The sequence below is a fragment of the Marmota monax genome, unplaced genomic scaffold (genome assembly GCF_021218885.2).
Source record: "Marmota monax isolate L192 unplaced genomic scaffold, Marmota_monax_Labrador192_F-V1.1 WCK01_AAM20220418_F8-fsc00121, whole genome shotgun sequence".
Taxonomy (NCBI): Eukaryota; Metazoa; Chordata; class Mammalia; order Rodentia; family Sciuridae; genus Marmota; species Marmota monax.
This window is the reverse complement of record NW_026693351.1, coordinates 3,697,856-3,720,102: the sequence shown is the minus strand read 5'-3', so window position 1 is coordinate 3,720,102 and position 22,247 is coordinate 3,697,856. Positions and strand designations below refer to the sequence as shown.

Sequence of the window (22,247 nt, the reverse complement as noted above, 5' to 3'; positions counted from 1 at the left end):
ATCTCCCTTACTACTATTACTTACCATCATGGGTGGATTAGTTGTTTATTGCTTGTGTGCCAAAGCTTGATGGCTTAAAATACCCAATGTTAGCTCAGTTTCTTTGGGTGAGGCAGTGGGAACAGCTGAGTTGGGTTGTTGTAGCCAGAGGTCTCCTGGTTATGGCCAAGATGTCAGATAGGGCTGCAGTTATTGGAAGGCTAAACTGAGTTGAAGATTTTTGCCCCTAAGGTGGCTTACTCAGATGGCTAGTGGTGAGAAACTTTGGTATCCTGTCAAAAGGACATCCTCATAGGACTGCTTGAGTGTATGACCATGGGCAACTAGCTTCCCTCAGAGCAAGCAACCTAAGAGAACAAAGCAAGAAGGAAACCTTTCATGCTCTAGTCTTGAAAGTCACATATGATCACTTCCACTGTATTCCATGCATTAAAATTTGAGTCACAAAGGCCAACCCATACTCAAGGAGATAAAAATGAGGCTCTATTCTTGAAAAATGTGACAGTATGGGAATACTTTGATGGTGACTGACTTACCTTCTATTAGCTAATGTCACAACCTCTGAGGTTTCAGAGAATCAGTGAGCAGGTCCCCACTCTCAAGGGATTAGTTTTAGTAGGCTATAATTATAGATGTGATAAATGCAATGAAATCTTGGAGGTCCTTTGCTTGGAGGTACCCTGGTCTTTCCAGGGTACAATGATACCTGAAATATTGAATAGTGTATGGAAAAGCACTTTGAAATGTAAAGGGCAAAAAATAAGTATGAGGTGTTGAGCTGTAGGGTTTATGTCACCTTGGATCTTGGTTTTATATAATGCTATATTACAAAAAGTTGACTCCTCTAGAAATTTGTATTCCATGGCCAACATCTGTCTCTCTCACTGCATCCCCCAAACTCCAGTAATTACATGCCACTCTAACTATACATGAGGCTTTTTAAGATTTCATATGTAAGTGAGACCATACAGTGTTTTCTATACCTAGCTTATTTCATTTACATAATATCCTCCAGGTTCATTCATGTTTGTCACAAATGACAATATTTTTTTAAAGGCTGTGTTGTATTTCATTGTGTACATATATCGTATTTTCTTTATTAATCAGTTGATGAGTACTTAGGTAGAGTCCATAATGTAGCTATTACGAATAATGCTGGAATGAATCTGGAAATTAAGATGTCTCTTCAATAGATTGATTTCAGTTCTTTTGGATATATACTCAGAAGTGGTATTGCTAGATCATCTGGAAATTCTATTTTTAGTTTTTTGAGGAAACTCTATACTGTTCTTCATCAAGGTTGTACTATTTTGTATTTCCACCAACAGTGAATAAGAGTTCTCTTTTACCAACATCCTCACCAACACTTATCTTTCACTTTTTAATAATTGTAATTTTAACAGGTATGAGATGATACCACATAAGATTTTAATGTCAAGTCCCCTGATGATCAGTGATGTTGACCATCTTTTTTTCATAAACCTGTGGGCCATTTGTAATGCCTTATTTTTAGAAATGTCTACTCAAGTCCTTTGCCTATGTTTTAATTGAGTTGTTTTCTTACTATTGAGTTGAGTCCCTCATATACTTTGGATACGAATTCCTTATCAGATATATGGTTTCCAAATATTGTTTTCTCTCACTCTGATAATTATTTTCTTTTCTATGCAAAGCTTTTTGGTTTGATGCAATCAATTTTTGCTTTTATTGCCTGTGATTTTAGGATCACATCTAAAAAACTGTTGCCTACATCAGTGTTGTAGATCTTTGCTCCTGTGTTTTCCTCTAGTAATCTTAAAAGTTTCAGGTCTTATATTTAAGTTGTTAAGACATTTTGAGTTGATTTTCATATAATAATAGTGTGAGATAATTGTCTAATTTTATTATTCTGCTTGTGGATTACAGTTTTTCCAACATAAATTATTGAACAGGTTATACTTCCATTGTGTGTTTTTGCACCTTTATCAAAAACCAGCTGATCATAGATACATGGATTTATTTCTGGGCTCCTTGTCCTATTCCATAAGTTGAAATGTCTCTTTTTATGTCAGTATCATGCTGTTCTGATTGCCACCGATTTTTACACATATTTTGAAATCACGTTGTAGTATGCCTCCAGCTTTGTTATTTTGAATTGGTGGGCATTCTAGATCCAAACTATAGCATTAGTATATAGAAGATTGTTTTGGCTCTTTTATGTCTTTCATGGTTCTACATGGATTTGGGGATAGTTTTTTCTATTTATGTGAAGAATCTCTTTAGAATATTGATAGGGGTTGTATTGAATCTGTAGATCACTTGGGGTAGTATGAGCTTTGAACAATACTAAGTCTTCTGATCCATGAATATGGTATTTCTTTTCATTTATGTTTGTCTTCCATTTCTTTTCATAAATGTGTTGTAGTTTTCAGCGTACAGGTCCTTCACCTCCTTGGCTAATTTATTCCTAAGTATTTTTATGCTATTGTAAGTGGTTTATTAATATTTGACAATTTGCCATCAGTTGTTAGTCAGCTTTCCTTCACTGTGACAAAATACATAGATAATCAGCTTTTATGGGGCAAAGGTTTATTTGGCTCACAGATTTAAAGGTTTAAATCCATGGTCACTTGGTCCTATTGCCTTGGACCTGTGGCAGCACAGTACATCAAGGCAGAAGAAGCTAAGAGAGAGGCAGGAAGGGACTAATATCTCCTTCACGGCCATATCCCCAAGGACCTAACTTCCTTCTATTAAGTTCCGTATTCCCAAGTTTCCTCCACCTCCAATAGCACCACAGGTTGGGGACCAAGCCTTTGGTGGGCATTCTAGATCCAAACTATAGCATTAATATATAGAAACACTACTGATTTTTGTAGGTGGATTGTGTATAAGTTCTACCAGTTCTTTGAAGTTTTCTGGGGTTTCTGTATATGAGATCATGTTGTACAGGGTGGAGATGTAGCTCAGTAACAGAGTACTTGCTTAGCATGTGCAAGGCTTGTGTTCAAATTCTAGCACTACAAAAAAGGAGAGGCTGGGGATGTGGCTCAAGCGGTAGCACACTCACCAGGCATGCGCACGGCCCTGGGTTCGATCCTCAGCATCACATACAACTAAAATAAAGATGCTGTGTCCGCCAAAAACTAAACAATAAATATTTAAATTTTTTTTTCTCTCTCTCTCTTTAAAACAAAAAAGAAGGAGGAGAAGGAGAAGAAGAAGAAATCTGTCATTAGAGATAATTTTACTTCTTCTTTTTCTACTAGGATGTTTTTAATTTCTTTTTCTTGTCTAATTGCTCTAGCTAGGACATCCAGTACTATGTTAACTGAAGGTGGTGAAAATGGACATCCTTGTCTTGTTCCTTATCTTCAAGGAAAAGCTTTCAGCTGTACACCATTCAGTATGATGTTAGCTGTGAGTTTGCTATATATGGTCTTCCTTTGTTAAGGTTCATTCCTTCTATACCTAATTTGTTGAGAGGTTTTGGGGGGTTTTTTTTGCTTGTTTTTTAACTTAAAAAATATTTAACTGAAATATAAAAGTTGTAGATACTGGGCTGGGGTTGTGGCTCAGCGGTAGAGCACTTGCCTAGCAAATGTGAGGCCCTGGGTTTGATCCTCAGCACCACATAAAAATAAATAAAATAAACATATTGTGTCCAACTACAACTAAAAAATAAATATAAAAAAAAAGTTGTACATCCTAACAGGGGTACCTTGTAATGCTCTATACTTGTGTACGTTGTGTAATGTTTAAATCACGTTAAACGTATTTACCATCTTAAAATTTATTTTTTCATTATGGGAAAACTTTGAAAAGCCTTTCTTTTATTTTTGAAATGTACAGTATGTCATTGTTGTCTGTAGTCACCATGCTGTGCAATGCCACATCAGAGCTTCTTGCTATTATCTAACTGTAACTTAGTACCCATTGATAACCTTTCCCCACCTCTCCCCAATGCCTCCCCACCTCTGGAACCATCATTCCACTCCTAATTTATATAAGATCAACTCGTTTAGATTTAAACATATGATATGGTGCAGTCCTTGTCTTTCTGTGCCTAGCCCTTTATCATTATATAATGACATTCTCATTTTGCTGCTTTTGATTTGAAGTCTATTTTATTTCATATTAGTATGGCTATCTGTTGTTTCTCTTCTCGTGAAGTCGCGAGACTATCTTTCACCTGGAAAGCTTGATTATAAGATGTCTTGAGGTAGACTTGCTTGAGTTGCATTTGACCAGTGACCTTTCATCTTTCTGTGTCTGGATATTTGTTTTCTTATCTAGGTTTGTGAAGTTTTTGCTTTGTTTTGTTTTGAGTAAAGTTTCTACCACTTTGGCATTCTTAAATCTTTCTTGGACCTCAATATTCTCAATATTTGCTCCCTTAATACTGTCCCAAAGTTCTCATAAACTTTTCATTCTTTTTTCTCTTCCAGTTGTGTATTTTCAAATAGCCTTTTTGAGCTCACTGATTCTTCTGTTTGATCTATCTTGCGATTGCTGCTTTCCATAGCATTTTTAATTTCAATGAGTGTATTTTTCAGCTCAAGACTGTTTTAGGGTGCATCAAGGCCCCCACACTGGAGGCAGTGGTGATGCAGGACACAACATGAGCCCATCTTACTGTAGCACAGTTCCCTGGTTCCAGGGCCCCAGGGTTCTAGTGTCCTCTGTGCACTGGCCTGATGATAGCTGTGCTGCCTGAGGTTGTTGGATGAGTAGTGGAGACAGACCCTTGGCCACCAGGGCTGGCACTAGGCTGGGTCAGACCTGAGTCTCAAGCCACATGGGCCCAAACAATCCTGGAGGAGGGGAGGTATATCCTAGGCCCACTCCAAAGCTGTAACTCATGCAGCCTGAAACTCAGGTATGTCCTACCGCTGCACAAGTCTCTCTCTCTTTTATGGTGGAGCTGGTCTAAAGGCTCTGTGAGCTCTAGCCTGCAATATGGGACCTTCAATTTCTACCAGGTGCTGGGTCTCACCTCAGCAGGCCTGGCACTGGGCTCTGAGACAAAGGCCTGTGCAGTTTTCATGCCTTTCTCCTTATTCGGTGGATTCCTACCTGGCCTAATGAAGTTCCAGTGGCTCAGTTGGAGTGTATTGGCCTGGTGGTAGGGGTCACAGGAGTCTGCCTACCACTGGGTTTCACCTTAGTGCACCTGGTACTGGGTTTCAAGTCTAAGGCCAGTATTTAATTCCCTCCTCCTCCTCTAAGCAGAGGCATCTGTCTTCTTGCTGGGTTCCTTGGAGTTGGGTTGATCCAGGCAACTCCTTCCTTCCTGCCTTCTTCAATTCACCTCTATCATTTTGTTATATAAAATGCTGATACTAGGGTCTCTTGCCTGATTTCCTTAAAACTCTCGTGAAGGTGGTTTGGTGTGTGATTAGCTATTCCACTTGGTGTGTCTGTGGGGAGAGATCACCAGACCATTTTCCTCAGCCATCATCTTGTTCTGTCTCCTTTGAGTTTTTATCATGAAGCAGTGTTGCATTTTGTCAAGTGCTTTTTCTTTATCTATGGGAATGATCATGGTTTTGTCCTTCATTCTGTTAATCTGACAAAAATATCATATATCACATTTATTGATTTGTCCTTAATGAACCATTCCTTGCATCCCAGAGATAAATTCTGCTTGATAATGGTACATTCCTTGCATCTCAGAGATAAATTCTGCTTGATAATGGTAAATAGTCCTTTTAATGTGCTGTTGAATTTGATCTGCTAGTGTTTTTATTGAGGATTTTTACACCAATGTTCCTCAGGGCTATTGGCATGTAATTTTATTTTCTTGGAGTATCCTTATCTGAACCTGTGATGTTTTTGTTGCCTGTCTAATGCTTACTTCCCATACCAACCATCCCAAAGACTAAGCAGCCAATGGACTTATAGATAGAACCACACATGCAAACAGTGGTGTTTGGCCTGAGCTCACATATGGGAAGAGAACAGTAGGTAGTCATCACTTTTTGTTCTGATATCTGCTAAAAATACTGTGGGCTCAAACACATTCCCATGGTAGACTGCAGGGCTATATTAACTAGAAAATTAAATTTTACAGATAAAATTGCATTAGTGGCAACAAAACACTGGTTTAAGTTTAGATACTTGTAAGATTGGCACCTACTTGAGAATTAAAAACAACCAACCAAACAAACAAAAAATAGTTGGGCTTACCAAGGAGTCTTTTCCTCTACCCCTTCAGAAATATCTCTGACTCTCCTTTCCCTACAGAAGTCTCCTTTGCTCCCCCTACATCATTGTATTCGTCCTGACTCTTTACCACTATTTCCATTTCTCTTTTCTCTCTTACTGGATTGTTGGGGGAAGTGAAAAGCAGGTCGGAGAGAAACAAAGAGAGTGTAAACAGGTATGATCCATTTTGACCTTGCAATTAGCTAGTTGTTAAATCTGTGTAGTTCTTAGAGAAGGTTGGGCCTCCCAGAAGGATGTAAACTCAAACTCCATGGTTCTAAAGTTTTATTTTTTTTGTTGTTGTTCAAAACATTACATAGCTCTTGACATATCATATTTCATACTTTAGATTCAAGTGTGTTATGAACTCCCATTTTTACCCCGTATACAGATTGCAGAATCACATCGTTTACACATCCACATTTTTACATAATGCCATATTAGTAACTGTTGTATTCTGCTACCTTTCCTATCTTCTACTATCCCCCCTCCTCTCCCCTCCCATCTTCTCTCTCTATCCCATCTGCTGTAATTTAATTCTCTCCCTTGTTTTTTTTTTCCCTTTCCCCTCACAACCTCTTATATGTAATTTTGTATAACAATGAGGGTCTCCTTCCATTTCCATGCAATTTCCCTTTTCTCTTCCTTTCCCTCCCATCTCATGTCTCTGTTTAATGTTAATCTTTTCTTCCTGCTCTTCCTCCCTGCTCTGTTCTTAGTTGCTCTCATTATATCAAAGAAGACATTTGGCATTTGTTTTTTAGGGATTGGCTAGATAGATTAAAGAATTTCTTGAACAGTAAAATAAGTTTTGAACTTGCTGCCCAGTAAAGTATGTAGCTCCTAGCTTGCCCAATTTGCATTTGTTTCCTGAAACCCTTCCCTGCAGGGTGATGCTCTCTCAGCCTTCTTCCTGCTGGCTCACCTCAAGGGTTGGAACCCACAGTGCAGGAGTAAGTAGGACTCTTTGAGAGGGTGATCTTCATTCCTAGAGACAGGGCCCCATAAGGTGGCATATCAGAACACTGAGTCTGGACAATGCAAGATCTAAAAGACAAAACCTCCTCTTTCTCTATTGCACCCTTCCCCTGCGCTGAGAATCACTAGTCAAGGAGTCCAGAGACCCAAAGGTAAGAGCTCAGGCCTCCACAAAGGACCTTCCATTGTCACCGACATGTGAAGAGGGATGATTTTGGATTAGATGGAGTTAGAGATGAAAACACAAATGTGGTCTAACTTACTTGACACTCTTGCTTTCATTTTCCCTTTCTCAGCCTTAACTCCAGTGAATTCTTTGCCTTGCCAGAGTGATTAAACTCCCAATAAAAAAATCCACGTTTTCCAAATCTAAACATTATAACAATTATGCCTTCAGTTACGATCATACCTATGTGACATAGATATGATCTACATCAACTCTATTCTGTTGTGTACTTTATTACACTGAATGAGCAGTTTATTTTCATCAACCCTAGCAGTCCTCTGATTTTCTTTTTACAAGAAAGTTTCCTTAAATTATTTGCTTGATTTCTTTTGCACAAGAAAAGCAGCTGAGAAAATTCCCTGTTCTAGGTTGTCAGACAAGCTAGACAGCTTCTGTTTAAGTTAGGTGATATTTTAGTTATCTCCTTAAAGTACCTTGGATTTAGAACTTGATTATCTCAGAGAAAAGGAAGCCACAGTTGTTTTGAGACCTGACCTAAGGGCTCTGGTTAGAAATGGGCCTTCCCGTTATAATTCAGGTTGCCTTCAACCATAACTGGGCAGCTGTCAGTGTGTCCCACAGATGTTGTAAGGCATTAAAGGATTACTGTGGTTGCCTGATGCCTGCCTTGTAGAGTCTTGCCATAATGGGTGTCTGACCTATGTGGTCACGGTGTAAACTGGTAGGTTCCATAAGTGGTGAGGGACCATTCTCCCCCTTAGTGCTTTGCTTTTCTAGTTCTTCTTATTAAGATGTTCATCTTATATTTGCGTTAGGGCATTGCAAATGTTGTAGGTTCTTTCTGTGCAAGCTGGAGTTTTTCCTAGAGAAGCAAGGAATGGGGACAGGAAGCTGACATTCATTGAGGTCCTACTCTATAATACCATTTCACAGAAACACTGAAATAAGCCTCTGTTATAGATAAGCTTTTCTTGGTTCTAGCTGTAGAAATAAGGACCTCAAATTGGAATCATAGTTAGTCCCTAACTTGCTCTGAGCCTTGGGTTTCCTCATTTGTTCCTTACACAGTTGCTGTCGTAACTGAGTATGATCGTGTATGGAACACCTAGCCAGGCACTAGACAAATGTGCAGAACTGTGAAGGGCCTGTGATTTTTCCTGATTTACACACTAACAAGTCAGCCTGCCATAACTAACTGGCTGCTGGCAGAAGACACTAGACTCTTGGGGTGGAGTTGAAGGATATTATTACACAATGTGAGCTTTATTTATGTTTATATCTGAGACTCACTAATTTACAATGAACAGAAACTTACTGGCCCACAGCTCTGGAGCTGGGAAATTCCAGCATCTTATGAGGGCCTCATCTCTCCATCATCATGTATCAAAAGATAGAAGGGCCAAGACAGAGGGCACGAAGCCCTTTCATTCAGGCATTAAGCCCACCCATGATGATGGAGTATTCATGGCCTAACCACCTTTTAAAAGCCATACCTCCTAAGACTGTTAATAGCCAATTAATTTTCAACATGAATTCTGAAGAGGACATATATTCAAACCATACCATTATATTAAATGTATTTTATATTATTATAAAAGAAAAACGTATTTTTGTAGTGGGTTGCTAACAAACCTACCTTTTTTCCACAAGGAGATACCATTTTTATTTTCCAATGCTGTTTGCTGTACAAACATCCTTGAAATGGTAGTCTAGTACAAAGGCTGTAAGGGTCTGTGCTAGCAAAACCTGCAGGAATGCAAGAGTCTTGCCCCTTCCAAACATTTGTTCTTTCAACACGTATTTATTGAAACTATATGTCTTATGCCAAGTACTGGGGAGTCTCCAGTGAATGGGACTCAAGGTCCCTGCTTCCTTGGAGTATTGATTGTGACACATGTTCTGAACAACAACTCAGAATCCATGCTGTGACAGCAGAGTACTTATTAGAATGGTCGGATAAGATATTTGAAGTGGAGACTTGATGTGAAATTTCAGTACATGGCCCCTAAACACACACTAGGTAATCAAGTGTTTGTGCATTTGTCATCTGACAGTCTTGGTCTTTGATTAATTTTGGATGGAAAAATCTCAGTCCATATAGAGACACTTAGCTAAACTCATATTTTAGGTCCTGTCTCAGTGTGGCAGAAAGAAACCCTACAGGCCAGGGACCAGAAAGACTGGGTAGGTGTCTTGGCTCCACCTTCCCTGTTTGTGTGGCCTTGTTCTTCCATCTCACTAACCTGTGTTCCTCCTTGTACAGCAGGACTGGAAAGTGCCAGGTACTGCTGATGGTGTGCATCCCACAGTCATATTCTTGCCTTCTGGATTAGCAGATTCTAAACCCTAGGTAAGAGGTCTCTTGAGCGTGAGTGGTCATCAGACAGGTATGCAGGGACATCAAGGGCACAGACAGAAATTGCAGAAAAGAAGGAGACTTAGGAATGATCCCAGCACAGGTTGCCAGAGGCCCTAGATATTGCCTAGGGAGCCATAAATACCCACTCTGAAAGCATCTCAAGCTTTAAATAGGATCTGAAAATAATTCCATGAGAAGGTACTGAGATCAATTACTTTTACTTAAGGATGAAAAATAATATGTAAGAGTGTGGACTTTGGTTCAAAATACCCAAGTTGGACTTCCAGCTCTACCAATAAGCAGGAGTGTGACCCTGGACAAAGGTATTTAATCTCTCAGAATACTTTCTCAACTGTGATATGGGAATAATAACAACACAGGTTGAGTATCCCTTTTCTGAAATGCTTGGACTAGAAGTGTTTAGTATTTTGGGGAGTGTGTGTGTGTGTGTGTGTGTGTGTGTGTGTCTCCATATATATTTATATTATATATATTACATATTATTAATGAATATAAAATATATAGCATATATTTATTATACAATAATAATATATAATATGTATTTATCATATATATTTTCCAATTTATTAATGTGTCTGTGTTTTGACTGTGACCCATTACATGAGGTTAGATGTGGAATCATCCACTTGTGGCGTCATGTTGATGCTCAAAGAGTTTTGGATTTTGGAGAATTTTTTTATTTCATATTTTTTGATTAGGGCTTCTTAACCGTAATGCCTCAAGGACTTGATGTGTAGATGAATTAGTGCCATTCATTGCAAGTGTTTAGCACAATGTCTGTTGCTAGGAGCTTCTCGGAGATAGTTCTTCTTCTTATCTTTCAGTTTCTGTTCCATTTTGAACAGAAAAAGCCAAACTGGTGAGTCTCCTATTGAACCAGGATTACCCACACGTGGCTTATTTTCTTTGAGGCTGTTTCTGGAAAGATCCCATAGCCTTCCAGCATTACTCTGCACATGAATACTTTGGGAAAATTATGAAATCAGCCTGAAATTCAATCGTGTACCAGGCTCAGGCTGACAAGCTGTGATCACAGGGATTCTGGCCAACGGACATCCTGATGGAGCCAAGGTGGGCTCTGATCAGCACTCCTGGGATGGAGCCAGGGGTTTCAAGTGCACATATTTAAACAGCAGGCTTGCCTTTTTTCCCCCTCTCTTTCTATGGAATTTTTTTCAACTTAACTTACTTCATCCATTTTTTTTTTTCCTTTTTACTATTGTTGTTGCTGAGCTGGAGATGAATCCCAGGACCTCATGTGTGTCAGGCAAGTGCTCTATCATGGAGTTACATCCCCAGCCCCCACTCTTTACTTCATTAAGGATTTAGAATTTGCATTACATACAGGGGGAACTCAAGTGTCTGGGAGGTCATTTAGATCAGCTGAGAAATGGAAGGAAAAGTGCCCTCTAATGAGCTCAGTGGGAAGAAAACCACTTTTCACTTCTTCTCATGCTCTGTCAGGACCTCGGCCTCCTGATAAGAGATGGAGAAGTATTCATGGAATGATTGCAGGATACCTAAGTGCAGGATACTTGTTTTCTCACTCAGACTTCTTTGGATGACCTGATGGTCTTCTGAGATGTGGGGTGGGTCAGACTTTTTCCTCTAAAGAGGAGGGTAACCTGCAGCCCCTGCCTGTGCACTGGGAAACTCTGGAGGTTTATTAAAGAGGGTGCTCTGGCAGGTTAGCAGTCCTCCACTGCCCCCTTAGAGAGCATGTTTGCCCACAGGGGATGGAGATACTATGTGTTCAAATGCTGGAAAGCTCACCTTTTCATTCTCTTCCCAAATAGCAGGCAAGAGGATGCTGGATGTGCATCGGTACAGGAAAAGTCTACTTTTGCTCAAATTTTCACAATTAATTCTAGACCGATTTAATGATTTTCCAAATAAATAAACGTGGGGGTCTAGGGAAGAGGGAGCAGACACAGCATCCGAAGGTAGTGCCAAGAGCAGGCCTGACCTTGCATTAGTCAGGCCACGTGGAAACTTAGTTAGAATCACCATCTTGATCCCGGTAAGAGAAGAAGAGTCAAAGTGCTTTGAACAATGCCAAGTGCCCCATTGTTCTGTGACCATCCTGATAGGTTCTTCCAATTGTGTCTTGAAGAAGAGCTGGACACCATCGTTGCCTGGGAGACTCTTACCTCTGTACATTGAGCGGCATCTGTGGTCGTGACAGGCAGCATTCTGAGAAGGAAGAGAGATGCAGATGCAGACCACTCTGTTGCAGGGATAAACCATTAATTAAGCAGATATTTCCTGGGCACCTACCAGGCAGCAAGTGCTGTTGCCAGGTAGCTATTGTGCTAAGAAAGCAGTTCTTTGCTTTTGCTCAGCTTGGCTCAGGAGGAGCTAGACATCACATACTCTATCACACAAATGACCACAAAAGAGGAAAACTGTGTTACCTAAATAGGGAGCCGCACATGAGTTCAGAGGATCAGGGTGGCTCCTCTGAGAGGGTTGGCAGGCCATTCTACACGTTTTTGCAGTATTAATGTTTACCACGTGTCTGTATAGCTGCAGACTGTGAGGGGCCAGTGATCCTGGTCTCAGCCTCTAGTTCTAGCCTTAAGTATAGAACTTAGTTAGAATCACCATCTTGATCCCGGTAAGAGAAGAAGAGTCAAAGTGCTTTGAACAATGCCAAGTGCCCCAGGTGGACTCAGGTGCCAGGGGCCATGGTGGGAATGGAAATGCATTTGTAATTCATCTCTGTGACATCCTTGGTGGGGAGGGGACTTTCATTACCTGTTTTAGTCAGCTTTTTCTCCACTGTGACTGAAACACCTCATCAGAACACTGTAGAGGAGGAACAGTTTATTTGGGGGCTCACAGTTTTGGTGGTCTCCATCCATAGACAGCAGACTCTATTTCTCAGGGCGCAAGGTGAGGCTAAATATCATGTGCAGAAGGAAGCAGCTCACACGATGATCAGAAAGCAGAGAAAGACTCCACTCACCAGATACAAAGGTATACCCCCAAACCATGCCCCCGCAATGCCCTATCTCCTTCAGTTACCACTCAAATTAATCCCATCAAGGGACTGATTCACTGATTGGGTTAAGGCTCTCACAGCCCAATCCTTTCTTCTGAACCTTCTTGCATTATCTCACACATGAGCTTTTGGGGGACATCTCACATCCAAACCATAACATTACCCCAACTTACAAAAGGGGAAATAGACTTGGAGAGGCAGAGGAGCTTGCAGGAACTTACGCCTGCATCTGACACCAAGACTCCTGACCTTTTTATTTGGTCTTGTGGGTTTGGACCATTATTCTGTCTCCCTGAAGAATCTTTCAATCTTATCTTAACATATATTTTCTGTAACTTTTTCACCTAATGTTTTTTGATGGATTATGGAATTGATGCTTCTTGCATGAGGCTAAAGAAGTGTCAAGTAGGAGTGGAACAGCCTCATGTTGCTTTAACCATTCAGTAGTATGTTTTATTGGTTAATAAATGATAGAAGTTTTAGTTTCACAGCATAATTGGGTAAAAAGTATAGGTCACTGTATATTCCCTGTCCCCCTCCCCAACATAAAGCCTCCCTATCAACATTCTTGTACCATAGTGGCACATTTATTAAAATCAACCTACATTGACAATCATTAGCAAAGTCCATAGTTTACATTAGGGTTTACTGGGCCACACTGGATGAATTTATAATGACAAGTACTAATCATTGTACTATAATACAGAATAGTTTTACTGTCCCCAAAATCTTCAGTTCTCTTTCTGCTGTTTTGTGCCAATGTCTGGTATTCAATGATTTCTTACTGTACAGAATGTCAAATACTCGGAATCATTTGGTATATAGTTTTTCAGATTGGCTCCTTTCACTTAGTAACATGCAGCTGAGCTTCCTCCATGTCTTTTCATGGCTTGATAACTTTTTAGTGCTGCATAATAGTCCATTGTTTGGATATGAAGCAGTTTATCCTTTCCCTCCCTTGCTGAATTTCATCTTGGTTGCTTTCAAGTTTGGGCAATTATGAATAATGCTGCCATAAACATCCCTGTGTAAGTTTTTGTATGGACATACGTTTTCAACTCCTGTGGCTAAATACTAAGATGTCTTTTATGGTAAGAGTGTGTTTGGCTTTGTTAAAAAAAACCCACCAGTCTTCCAAAGTGGTTGTACCATTTTGTATTCTCATCAGCAGTGAATAAGCTCCCCATCATCACAAAATTTAGGTATCAGTGTTCTAGATTTTGGCCATTCTAATAGGCATGCAGTGGTATCTCATTGTTTTGATATTTTTTTTTCCAGATAACAAGAAATGAAGCACTTTTTCTTAACATTATATGGTATCTCTATTTTATTTGGTGAGGTGACTGTAAAAGTTTTTTTGGCTCATTTCTAAAACAGATTGTTCACATTTTTACTGTTGTGTTTTAAGAGTTCTCTGTATATTTTGGATAACTGTCCTTTATTTGTGGCTTTTGCAAATATTTTCTCACAGAGTGTGGTTTGTCTCTTAATTGACTTGACAGTCTTTCTTGCAGATAAGAATTTTTTTTTAGTTGTAGATAGACCCAATACCTTTATTTTGTTTATTTGTTTTTATGTGGTGCTGAGTATCGAACCTAGTGCCTCACACATGCAAGGCAAGTGCTCTACCACTGAGCCACAACCCCATCCCTTAGATGTATATACATTTTTAATACAGCTATTTTTAAAAGGTGAAGTAAAGATAGACACAAAATTCTTAATAGTGCCACTCTCTCCTTTGGTGGAGGGTGGAGAAATGAGATAGAGCAGGAATACACACATGCATCTGGTTCATGATGTGTCCATGGGATTATAGATTCTTGGGAATTTAATATATTATCATGCTTCAAAACACAACATGTTACTAAATTTTTGTATGTGTCAAACACAATATCTAAAATGTGGAAAATGATTTGTGTTCTAAACTCCTCAGCTTAAGAGTAAGAGCTATCATTTTTTTTCCAATTTTTAAAAAATTTTTGAGGTTCAACAAATAAATCATGATATTAAACAAAACCTGTTTCAATCTAGCATCTCCCTATATCATACATGTGGCCACACAATTACTGAAAGTATTAATTTTGCCTAATGAGAGAATGGCTCACTGTTCACCAAAACACAAAACACTGTAGTGAAAGTAAATAAACTCTCTGGTTCATTAAACTGGAGGAAATGAATGCAAGGAAAAGCACTTGGGGATTTTGTGTGCAAACATCCAGCAGAGGAAATAAACCTGTGAAAATGACAAAGTAGAGTCAGGATCAATCACTACGGGTTTTTGGTTTTCTTTTGAAATCTTCGTACATTTCACAGTTGGAGATAGTGGGGAGAAAAAGCGAAAGGAAACAAAGAAGAAATCGTTGTTTCTCTTTTTAATTCTCCATTATCTCCTGATTACTTTTTCACAAGGTTTTGATACCTTCGCTTTGCACATGGGTCTTTCCTGGTGGGGTCTCCAGTTTTTCTGCCTGTCCAGCCTCATCTCCTGGTCCATTCCTGACCTCCATCTGCTCACTCCCTTCTCATAAGCCAAATCAACTCCTGTGACCCCCTGAGCAGGCCAGACTGTTTCATGCTCTGTGCTTTGCTCAGGCTCTTTCCTCTCCCTGGAAATCTCATCCTCTCTGTCTTCCCCTCGATGACCTCTAACAGGCAAGCACCACCTGACCCTGTAGTCTGAGGCTCTCTTAGTCCCTTATACATGATTTTTTTCCTGCTTGTATACATAGTATATTCACACCAATTCATGTCTTCATACATGTACTTTGGCTAGTAATGATTATCACATTCCACCATCATTAATTACCTCATGTCCCCCACCCTTCCCCTCCCACCCCTCTTCCCTATCTAGAGTTCGTCCATTCCTCCCATGCTCCTGCTCCCTACCCCACTATGAATCAGCCTCCTTATATCAAAGAAAACAATCAGCATTTGGTTTCTTGGGATTGGCTAACTTCACTTAGCATGATATTCTCTAACTCCATCCATTTATCTGCAAATGCCATGATTTTATTATCTTTTATTGCTGAATAATATTCCATTGTGTATATATGCCACATTTTTTTTTATCCATTTATCTATTGAAGGGCATCTAGGTTGGTTTCACAGTTTAACTATTGTGAATTGTGCTGCTATAAACATTGATGTGGCTGTGTCCCTGTAGTGTGCTGTTTTTAAGTCCTTTGGGTATAGACTGAGGAGAGGGATAGCTGGGTCAAATGGTGGTTCTATTTCCAATTTTCCAAGAAATCTCCATACTGCTTTCCATATTGGCTGCATCAATTTGCAGTCCTATCGGCAATGTATGAGTGTACCTTTTTCCCCACATCCTTGCCAATACTTGTTGTTGTTTGTAGGCATAATAGCTACCATTCTGACTGGAGTGAGATGAAATCTTAGAGTGGTTCAGATAAGAAATGTTTAATGAAGTTGGTTTATCAGTTCTTTGATAGATTGTGCCTTTGGTACTACATCTAAAAAGTCAACACTAAATCCAAGGTGATCTATATCTTTTCCAGTTATCTACTAGTTTTCTAGTTTTCTGGTTGATATTTAGCATACAATCCATTTTCAGTTAATTTTTGTACAGGGTATAAGGCTTAGGTCTAGGTTCATTCTACCCCGCCCTCCATGGATGCCTAGTTGTTTCCATATCATTTGTTGAAAAGGCTCCTTTTATCCATTGCATGACTCACACTCTTGTCAATGACCAGTTGATTATGCGGGTTTCTTTTGGGGGTCTCTATTTTATCCACCCACCTCCTGTGTCTGTCTAAGCCTTCACCAGTACAACACTGTTTTGATGACAGCAGCTTTATGGTGTATCTTGCAGTTGTTCTTCTCCAACATGGTGTTGATTATGCTGGGTGTTTTGCTTCTCCATGGAAACTTTAGAGTCAGTTTGGTAATCTTCACAAAATAACTCTCTGAGGTTTTGGGCTTCATTTTTGGGACTGGGCTTTCACTGACTCTGTAGGTCATGTTGGGAAGAGCTGACATCTTTGACAATATTGAGGCTTCCTACCCACGAACATTTATTTGCTTCTTTGATTTCTTTCATTGGTGTCTTACAGTTTTCTTCATACAGATTTTATGGATATTTTGTTAATTTATATCTGAGTAAGGTCTCTGCTGAGAAATCTGATGCAAGCATAATGGATCTTCATATATGACTTATTGATTTCTGTTATCATTTTTAGAATTCTGTCTGGTACTTTTGACATTTTTACTCTAAAATACTTTGGTGAAACCTGTTTTGGTTGAATCTAGGTAAGGTGCTTTGAGATTCTCAATTCTGGATATCCATATTTCTTGGAAGACTTAAGAAGTTTTAAGCTATTATTTTGTGAAATAGGTTTTCCCTCCTCAACCCCCTTTTTGACATATCAGGCCAGATTAATTCAAAAGACATCAAGTTCAGAAATTCTTTTCTTGTGCTTGTTCTAGTCATTGGGGGGAAGCTCTCTATTGTATTTTTATTTCATTGACTGGAGATTCTAGTTCCCCAAACTGACTGGCTCTTCAGTGGTTTCTATTTCTTTGGTGAACTTTTCATTCATACCCTGAGTTTCCTCATTAGAATTATCATCCTCCTTGGGAGGTGTCATGTTTCCTTTCACGTTTCTTGTGTCTTTACATGGATGTCTGCACATCTGACTTAATGTTCATTGCTCCCAATTTTATGCAGTAGTTTTTGTAAGAAAAGATTTCTAAAAATTTTACATACGACAGTTGGATAGGTGCTTTGTCTCTGGTTATAGGGGAGCTCAAAAATATAGCTTTTGTGTGACTTCTTCATCTTTGATTGATGTCAGCAGTGTCTCTGAGTTCCTCAATAGTCTAAACAGCAGCAATGGATGAAGGTAGTTAAATTGTACAGGTTTGCAATGGATGTAGACTTTCAAAGAGTTTTGAGCCCTAATGACACTGGGCTTGTGGGGGCAGCCGCCACAGTCTTGGTGGTATAGGACATGAAAAGGAATCTCTCCAGGTCCCTCAGAGCAAGTACAGGTGATGCCCAAGGATTGTGGCACTAGCAGGCATTTCCCCCGAGCTACAGAATGTAAGGAAAACCCTTCCCAGACTCTCAGGGTGAATGTGGGAGATGCCCAAGCCCGTGGCACCAAAAGCCACAGTTCTGGAGGTCCTGCTGGATGAGCACAGGTGGGGATGGGATCTACGACACTTGTAACCATGGAATCAATGTTTTGGGACACAAAAGGAACCTTCTGTAGGTCCCATGGGGTGATTCCAGTTGGTGCTGGGGCTTCTGGTACTGTTAGCTGCTTTCATGGAGCAATGAAACTTGGATGATACCTTCTTCAGGTCCCAGAGGACGAGTGATGACAGGGCTGTTGACACCAGCATTTGTAGTCTAGTCGGTGGGCTCTGGAGGTGTTCCCTAGGTTACACTGGGCATGTGCAGGTCATGTTTGGGCATGTGACACTGGTATCCACATTTCTTGAGATGTGGGACATGAATGAAACCTTCCCTACACCCTGCAAGCTGAGTATTGGTGATGCTAGGGTTTGTGGCTTTGGTCCTGGAGCTGCAGGGAATGGGTGAGACTATCCTTAGGTCATGTGAGGAAAGTTTTTGGGGATGAGGCTTGTGGCGTTAGTAGTTATAGAGAACACAGATGTGCCTTTCTGTTGGTCCCTAGGGATAAGCATGAGTAATGCAGAGGCCTTTTGCACCAACAACTGCAGTCTCACGGTTGTGGACTAGGAAGGAGACCTTCTCTATATCCTTCCAAAGTGAGTCAGACGTTAGCAGGGTTGGGGTCACCGGTTGCCATGTTCCTGCAATTGTGGGGCTTGGCTGGGAACTTTCCCAACTCCCAGTGGACAGGAGTGGGTAAAGTAGGGCTTTGCAACAGTGGCTACAGTCCCTAGGTTGTGGACTGAAGAGGAGACCTTCCCTGATACCCACAGAGCAAACCCTGGTGGGACTCAGGTTTATGGCTATGGTAATCTCTGGTTGGGAAGCTGCAGGACGCTTGAAGGGCTCACTGGCCCAAAGCTCCTGGCAGAGGCAAGTGTCCAGCTGCCAGTCTATAAGCCAAGATGGCATTTAGTAGTGGCTGCTTTTGGAGTTTGAGTTCAGAGTGTTGGGAGGAGTCCAAAGTAAATACTTTTTTGGAGTGGAGGAATCAGTTTTAGACTAACCAGATCCCCAACTGGATCCCCAACTTAAGTACTATGGAACTAGCTCTCCTGCAGTTTGGCACTTTTCTGCTTACCTTTTGCCAGCAGTGTTGGAACCCTACCCCATGCTGAGAAGCTCCAGCTGAGGTTGCAAACTGCTTTGTTCTTTTCTCTAGGCTGTTTTCTGACTCTCTGCAATGTTTTAGGGTTTCTATCACTTCTATGCTAATTTCCAGAATTCTCCCTCTCATTCTCAAAATATTTTACCACCCTGACTTTTCTCTGAGGCAAAGTTGCACCAATGGTATCTCGCCATCTATCCAGCCATCTTGGTTCCCTCCCCCCAGACTGTCTATTTCTTATTGGTTGACTTTTGGTAGCTCATGGCTTTTAAGGGATTGGTATATTTCATCCAGGTTATCAAGTTTGTGGGCATGGAGTTGTTCACAGTATTCTCTTATTGTCCCTTTAATGCACATGGGGACTGTAGTGATATCCCTGCTTTCATTTCTGATATAAGTAATGTGTGTCCTCCTTTTTTCTCGTCTAGAAGCAAATTGATGTCATCTTTTCAAAGAACCAGAGTTTGGCTTCATTGATTTGTCTCCATTGATATCCTATCTCCAATCATTGGTTTCTCCTCTAATTTTTATTTCTTCTTACTTTGGATTCAATGTTCTCTCTTTCCATCTAGTTTCCTAATAAATTTAGATGAATAATTTTGGATATTTTTTTTCTTTCTAAATGTATGCATTCGATGCTCTAAATTTCCCTCTAAGCATCACTTTTACTGAATCACATGAATTTTGATAAATTTTGTTTTCATTTGGCTTAAAATATTTTTTTAAGATCTCTTTGATTTGTATGTTGTGTGCTTCTTCATGTATTTGAGGATTTGCCTATCTTTGTATTGATTCTAATTTAATTCATTTGTGGTCTGAGACCAGACATTGTACAGTTTTTACTCTTGAATTTTTAAGGTGTTTTAAGGCCTCTGTGGTCTACCTTGAATATTCCATGTAAGCTGGAGGGGGAATGTGTAATGTGCTGTTGTTGAAAGAGTCTATAGATGTTAATTATACCCACTGATTGGTACAGTTGAATCCAACTATCCTGACTGATTTTTCTCCCTGTTGGATCTGTCCATTTCTGATAGAGGTTTTGAAGTCCTCCAAATAGAACTGAAAAGAGAAATGGACGAACTATATCACAATTATATCAGTTTTTGCCTTACGTATTTTGATGTTCCATTGTTAAGCACATACACATTAAGGGTTATAATAAATTCTTGGAGTATAGATCCTGTTATTATGCAGTGTTCATCTCACTCATAATTTTGTTTTAAAGTATGTTCTGTCTGAAATATACCCACTCCTACTATATTTCTGGGTGTATTGGAAAATGAACCTAGGGGTGCTTTACTGCAAAGTAACATCCCCAGCCCTTTATATTTTTTATTTTGAGACAAAGTTGCTGAGGCTGGCCTCAAACTTGTACTCCTCCTACTTTCTTTTGGTTATTGGTAGTATGGTATATCTGTCTCCATCTCTTTAAATCTATATATGTGTTAAAGTTCTTTTTTTCTAGACAATTTATAGTTTGGTCTTATTTTTTTGTCTACTCAACAATTTATTTATTTATTTATTTATTTGGTGGTGCTGGGGATTGAACCTAGGGCCTTGTGCATGTGAGGTAAGCACTTTACTAACTGAGCTATAGCCGCAGCCCAACGAGCTCTTTTAATTGATGTATTCAGAATACTGATACTTAGTGATCACTGATGTAGTGGGATTAGTATCTAGATTTGCTATGGCTTTCTATTTGTTACTCTTGTTCTTTGTTCCTTTTTGACTTGTGCTTTTTCTGTATTTTGCAGTTTAAATGAAATTTTTGTGACATTATTTCCGCTCTCTTAGCACACCAGGTATATTTTATTTATTTTTTAGTGATTGCTCTTTAGTTTGCAGTGTACAGTTACATCCAAACCTAGTCCAATGTCAAATAACTTATACCATTTCATGGTATATAATACTTTATAATAACAAAATAATTCTAATTCCTCTTTCTCCTCTCTTGTATCATATTGTCATTCATTTGACTTATACATAAGCACAAATAGCAAGAGTTATTGAAAACATTATTGCTGTTTTTATTGTGAAAAAACTTACCTGTTAGCTCAAATAAGAAAAATAAGTTTTATTTTGCCTTCATGTATTCATTCTCTGATGCTCTTTATGTAAATCCTATATGATTTCCTTTCTAAGAACTTTTTTTTTAAATTTTTTATTGTTGGTTGTTCAAAACATTACAAATTTCTTGACATATCATATTCCACACTTTGATTCAAGTGGGTTATGAACTCCCACCTTCACCCCATACACAGATTGCAGAATCACATCAGTTACACATCCATTGATTTACATATTGCCATACTAGTGTCTGTTGTGCTCCGCTGCCTTTCCCATCCTCCACACTCCCCCCTCCCCACCTCTCCCCTCCCCTCCCCTCCTCTCTCTCTACCCCCTCCACTGTATAACCCTGAGGGTCTCCTTCCATTTCCATGCAATTTCCCTTCTCTCCCCCTTTCCCTCCCACCTCTCATCCCTGTTAAATGTTAATCTTCTTCTCCTGCTCTTCGTCCCTACTCTGATCTTAGTTACTCTCCTTATATCAAAGAAGATATTTGGCATTTGTTTTTTAGGGATTGGCTAGCTTCACTTAGCATAATCTGCTCTAATGCCATCCATTTCCCTGTAAATTCTATGATTTTGTCATTTTTTAATGCAGAGTAATACTCCATTGTGTATAAATGCCACATTTTTTTTTTATCCATTCGTCTATTGAAGGGCATCTAGGTTGGTTCCACAGTCTTGCTATTGTGAATTGTGCTGCTATGAACATCGATGTAGCAGTGTCCCTGTAGCATGCTCTTTTTAGGTCTTTAGGGAATAGACCAAGAAGGGGAAGAGCTGGGTAAAATGGTAGCTCCATTCCCAGCTTTCCAAGAAATCTCCATACTGCTTTCCAAATTGGCTGCACCAATCTGCAGTCCCACCAGCAGTGTACAAGTGTACCCTTTTCCCCACATCCTCGCCAGCACTTGTTGTTGTTTGACTTCCTAATGTCTGCCAATCTTACTGGAGTGAGATGGTATCTTAGAGTGGTTTTGATTTGCATTTCTCTGACAGCTAGAGATGGTGAGCATTTTTTCATGTACTTGTTGATCGACTGTATGTCCTCCTCTGAGAAGTGTCTGTTCAGGTCCTTGGCCCATTTGTTGATTGGGTTGTTTGTTCTCTTATTGTCTAATTTTTGAGCTCTTTGTATACTCTGGATATTAGGGCTCTATCTGAAGTGTGAGGAGT

The 22,247-nt window shown here is 39.7% G+C and overlaps 1 protein-coding gene across 2 annotated transcripts in view; it reads left to right on the top strand.

The window, feature by feature from the left end:
* LOC124101101 (5-hydroxytryptamine receptor 5B) overlaps positions 1 to 22,247 on the top strand; it is a 38,223-nt gene that overhangs the window by 5,319 nt on the left and 10,657 nt on the right. The window lies entirely within an intron of this gene.